We start from the raw sequence: 6,022 nt of genomic DNA, 5'->3' as shown, positions 1-6,022 counted from the left end.
CCAAGGACACTGTTGATGTTCTAAACCGGTGCTTGGAATCAGTAATGGACTGGATGATGGTGAACACGTGTAAATTTAATCCTGACAAGATAAGTTAATAGAAAACCAGACTAGGAACTTGAGAGTTCCCCTGTCTTGGATGGGATTATACTCCCCTTGCAAAGTCAGGTTTGCAGCTTGGGAGTACTGCAACACAGCAGTCTCCTCAGAAAACTGCATGGCTTCACCACTGAACTTTTGTCCAGCTTTGGCTGGTACACCAGCTGCACTGTTCCTGGTTCAGTCTGATCTAGCCACAGTCATTCCTGCCCTAGTTACATCTAGACTGGACTACTACAGTACTCTGCTTGAAGGCTGTTCTGAAGCTGTAGCTAATACAAAATTCTGCAGCTAGACTGCTGGTTGGGGCCAGCATTGGGATCATGTGACCCCAATATTACAGCAATTATACTGGCTTGGGATCTGGTCCTGAGCCCAATTCAAGGTCTTGGTATTAACCTTTAAAGCCATACATGGCTTCGGGTCAGGATATCTGGACCATCTTTTCCCATGTATTTCTTCCCCTGTGTTAAAATCACACAGAGAGAACCTCTTGTCTGTCCCATCAGCCAAAGAAATTCATCTGGTGGATACGTGGGAGAAGGCCTTTTCTGTGGTAGTCTTGTTATTGTGGGACTGACTCCCTCATTTTTGATCTTTAGGAGGCAGTTCAAAACAGTGTTATTCAGGACAGCATTTGATAAGTTTAGTTCTTCCGCCTACTGGCAGTGTTAAATTATTAATTTTAAGTTAGTGGTCATTTAAAATGCACTTGAGAAGTATGAGGCTTTTTATTTTTAAAGCATATACTTTTGATTGTGTATTCATTAACTTTTCACTCTCTTAGATGCCAATATTATATAAGCCTAGTTTAAGAGTGTGGTCTCCTATTTTGATTCGGTAAAAAGCCTGATATTATTTTAAAACAGATGGGAGAAATCCCAAAGAGTTATTTCTTAAGATTGGGAAATATGGACAAAATAACATTTTATCACATCACATGTCTTTTCAATGTATACAGTAGAAACATTAATTGTACAAACCAAAACAAAATTTATCACCTTTTTGAAATAATGCATACCGTTAGAGAATTTTTGACATTTGTAGAAGCAAGAGTGATATAAATGCCACATTGCTAAAGCTTCCAAGTATAGTGGATGTCTAGTGGATGATGCTTCCAAGTCTAGCCCTGTGAAGAACCTGGCCAGAATAAATTGTGAACAGCTTGGGGGAGGCAAAGGAGGCAGGCAAGGAAGTGATACTGCAAACTTACAAACAGCCATAAAGTTTTTAAAAAGTTATTTTTAAAACGTTTGAAAATTGTTTAAAATAACTGTTAGAGCTTTATGGCACGTATTGGTATTTAGTAGGGTAAACTGAACAGCTTGGGGGAGGGACAAGATATAGGCAGGCATGTATTAATGCAAACACAGCCAGAAAGTTTTTTAAAAGTAAAAAAAGATGTTTGAAAAGTTTTCAAAATAATTGTCAGAGCGTTATGCATAGAGGTAGCCCTGTACGATGCGAACTGTCCTAGAGCACCACCTTCTACCAGGAAGTTCTCTTGCAGAAGAACAGATAAAACTTCTCCATGGATCAGAACTTTTTTATGGTTTCTGCCTGCTATTTCCTCAGGTTTTCGTTGTTGGGCTAGGAAAAGTTGAATTAGACCTGGAAGTCCTTAAGGAAGATATTAATGTTTTATATTTACACGTTGCAAACTACATGGAAGAGGAGGCACAGCATATGAAATAAAATAAATAAATAAAATGTGATTTTGTATGTCATTCGGAACATCGGAGATCCACTGCACAGGAGTGTTGTTGGGATGAATGAAACAAGAATTGTCAAACACAGTTCAGTGTAAAAGCATTTTATAAAATTAGAAGAATCCATGTTGGTGAAGCACGCAGGTTAGACATTCATTAATCCAAACCAAATGAACTCTCTTTTTAATATAGTTATAGTTCTAATATAATATAGTATAGTTAATATAATTATTATAACCAAGCTAAATTGGAAAATATTAGGAAATAATATTAATGATATGAGGAAACATTCTGGTCCAGCTGTTATCCTCACACCTGACTGTAACAGAGTGTAGAGGTCAGAGAGAAAGGGAAAGAATTACTCAGGAGATCTGTGACAGGGACATTTATCATTCTGCAGAGTGGGACAGGCGTAGGTTACCACCAAAGAGTGTTGTGTTGATGTCATTCTTTCTAAAGTGCTGTTTTTATCAGTGACATGACTGATTTAACTGGAGAAAGGGTTTTGATTGGATTCCACATAACTGTAGCTGCTCCTGTTTGCCTGCTAGCGTGTTCTGTCTTTTGGACTTCATAGGGTTTCACTTTCATAGACCGGCATAAAGGCAAGCAGCGCTGCTGTCTGGGGAAGGAGGCAGAGGCAGATGCCACTCTTCCCCCTTTTCTGCCCTCAGCCCTGCCATCTTTGAGTATATGCTGCAATCAGTGAACACACAGAAAGAAATGCAGGCTAGGTCCAAACCAAAGTATGGATTTATTTCAACTTTGCTCCTTGCAGGTCCCCTCCTTGTTCCGTTCCCTGACAGCAATAGCCTTTCCTACCAGTGGAGGAAAACAACTGGGCCCTGACTCTGGGAATATTGCCATTATGCCACCATCTAGAAACCCTGCCCCTGTCAATTACAGAAGAGGAAGACTCTTCACCCACATCCAGCTACTTGACCCAGATAGAATCAGGTGGTGTACTCAACAGGTAGCCTAGGTGGGTTTTACCCCAGTTAATATTTAGGCCTTGGTAAAGCAACAGTAAGGTTGTATGGCTGGCTACAGTTATGCAGTTGGCATACCAAGAGAATGCACTCAGAGGTGAGGAATGGGGACATAGGAATGAAAAGGTGTATGAGAGATACTGTATTTGTATGTGCATCCTATCAAGTCATGATCTGCTTGAGGGAATGGGCTGTCATAGATATTATGCCCTAACCTTTTAGAGTCTGTGGGCACTTTAGGAATTCTGACATGGCATGGTGGGCACAGCAACAAAATGGCTTCCACAAAATGGCTGTTATAGGAGGCGGAGGCAGCCACAAAATGACTGTTCTAGGTTAGCTTAACTTCAGTAACACAGGGTAGTTCCTTGTTCTGTGGTGGAAGTTGCTGCCAAAGCAACATTCAGGAAACCAGAAGCCATCCTGGGCAAAAGGCCTATCTGGCCCACCCACTTCCCCAAAACACCTGGCAGATGACAGAAAAGGTGTCAGTGGGGCTTCCTGTATTACACCATGTAGACCAGGGCTCGGCAATCTGTTGATCCACAGTCAAATGTGGTTCAGTATGGAATCAGATATGGCTCTTTAAAAAGAAACGTAGGTCAAATCCCCACGGATAAATTAAATATGGATACAACCAGTTTCCACAAGAAACAGTACTTTTTCATCTTATATTCTCCCTTCTCACTCCACTGAAAACTTAAGTCGTCTATCTCAGATTTAAATAATGTAGATCCAAGCAACACTCCCCTCCAACACGCGATCCGCTCAGCGGGCGTTTTCTTCCTCGTCCTTATTGTGTTGGGGCAGAACCTTTTTTTTAAAAAAAATTTGCGCGCAGCCACATGATGATGTCACAACATCACTACTTGGTGGCATTGGTGAATGTGATTGGCTGTCAGGTCGGAGCGAGAACATTACTCTGCCCCAATTGAAAATTCTTTTTTTTTTGCTTAAAAGTCCCACATTATGACGTGGGAACAATATTGCATAATTGCACGTTTGTTTGGTGGTTTTCATGGGTCCCTATTTCCACGTGGAGACGACCAGCACATGGCAAAAAAAGGGCTGCGTGTGCATCACGCACAGCCCACTGCACTCTGATTCGTTAGAATGGCAGACGGCGTTCCAACTCCAACGATGCGAAAACAAACTCAGATTTGATCCCTGATTCTCCCCTCAGATCTGGCTTCAACGTGTGTTTTTTCAAAAGGTTCATTTTCAAGCAGGTCCTGGAAAAAAACGGGCTTGGGGGTGGAATGTGCGACGGAACTAGGATGAAGATGGCTTCCACAGGTAAGTGGTGGGGAGTGCTTGCTGAAACTTCGTTTATTTCCTCAAATAGTGAGGGTTTTATTGACGGTGGGGATTCGGCCTTAAATCATTAAGTGAAGGCCACAGATTAGAAAGGTAGGTGAGATGCTAGATAGAAGAAGCAGTATGTGAAAGATATGACTGAGACCAAAGGCTTCTTAGAATTGCTATACAGAAAGGGAAATGGTAAAGGTGAACAGATCCTGGTAATCCAAGCATGGACCTCTTGCAGTTTATTGCCAGTCTACTCAAACAATCACACAGGGTACTCCTGAGTGTGTGTGTGTGCGCGTGCGCGCGTGCGTGCGTGCGCGCGTGTGTGTGTATGAGACCTCATGTGTGCCACTTTGTAATCAAGGCTTTGTTTGACTATACCCTGTTGAGGATAAAGATGACAGGAGATCTGTTGATTCCTTCACCATTTCCTGGATCGTCTTTGTTCCAAAATGCTCCGCTTGGGTCCTGGTGCCTTGGGGGCAGAACTAGGTAGGCACCAGGATCCAAATGGAGCATTCAAGAACACAGTCCAGGAAATGGCAGGTAAATTCACACATCTCCTGTCATCTTTATCTTGAAGAGGGAGACCTAGATCTAAGTTGCCACTCTGTCATGGAAACTTGTTGGATGACCTCCTAGGACTGCTGTTGGGATAAAACTGGGGACAGGAGAATGCTTTGGGTCCCTACTGGGGAGAAAAGCTGGGTATAAATAGCTTTTAAAAATGAATCAAGGTATTGTCAGCTGCATGTGAAGTGGTGTTTATGTGTAGAAAGATGGGCAGGGATGAATGGGGTGGATGCAGAAGAGGTAGGATGGAAGAGGTCCCCTAGTGATAGTTGGGGGTTGAATACTGGAATCCCTACCAGTCACAAGGATTAGCTAAACAGGGAACTTTCTCTGTATTGCGCTACATTTCATCCTGTCCTTTGGGTTTTCTCCTCACCCTCCCTACAATGAAAACATCAAGGTTTTACATTTTGCTCTTGAAGAAGAGAGCTCTAGTGCATGAAAACTTAACGCTGGCACATTACTCTCATGGGGCAGACAACTTTTCAGGTTCGATCCCGGGTTCGGGCCACGGCCCAGGACAAACACGATCCTGAGCCAGGGTCGAGAACCTCGTGCGTTGTTAGCAATAGGGCTGGGCTGCTTGTAAAAAATCTGGTTGGGTTCCGCGCCGGTCGGAGGAGATCTGCTGCAGGCGAAGCTTCTGAAGCTGGCAGGCGCTTCTTCCGCGGCCGGTGCCCCCCCACCCTGCCTCCTTTTCGCCACCCTCGGCGGCCGGTGCCTTCTTCCCTCTGCGGCTTGGCACCGGCTGGAAACGCGCCTTCGGAGCGGAGCGCACGAGGGGCGAGAGAGCCAGTAATTCGCTCCAGCTGCTGCTGCCGCCTCCCTCGCTCGCTCGCTCGCTCTTTTCGCTCTTCGCTCCGCCGCGGCGGGATGACAGGAGGCGCTGAGGACGCTCCAGGCCAAGCCCGTGCCAGGGGATGACGTCTGGCCGCCGGCGGCGGCAGCAGCAGCCAAAAGGCTCCGGAGCGAAGGCACCAAAGCCGCCACCGCGCAGCTCCCAGGGTGCCTGGGCGCACCGGACTCCGCCGCAGGAGAGAGGCGGCCCCCCGCGGGATGGAGCCGTCGCGGCCGCCGGGGGTGATCCCCGGCTGAAGGCTGCGCCCGAGCTCTTCTTCCCGCCTTGTGACCGGGCGGGCCTGCGGGAAAGTCGCTCCGGTGCCCGCTTCGCTCGGGCCGTGACTGTCGGGGCCGAGCGCCTGGTGGGCAGCAGTCCCTGGGCGCGAATGACTGGCCGCGGCCCCCCCGGGGCTGGGGTGGGGTCAGGCCTCGGGGGAGTTGAGTGACAAGCCGGCAGCAGCCTCCCTCCCTCCGCCCCCCACCCCCGCAAGAGAGAGAGGAGTG

Source organism: Sphaerodactylus townsendi, linkage group LG03 (assembly GCF_021028975.2).
Source record: "Sphaerodactylus townsendi isolate TG3544 linkage group LG03, MPM_Stown_v2.3, whole genome shotgun sequence".
Lineage (NCBI taxonomy): Eukaryota > Metazoa > Chordata > Lepidosauria > Squamata > Sphaerodactylidae > Sphaerodactylus > Sphaerodactylus townsendi.
Note: the sequence above shows the minus strand (reverse complement) of the source record.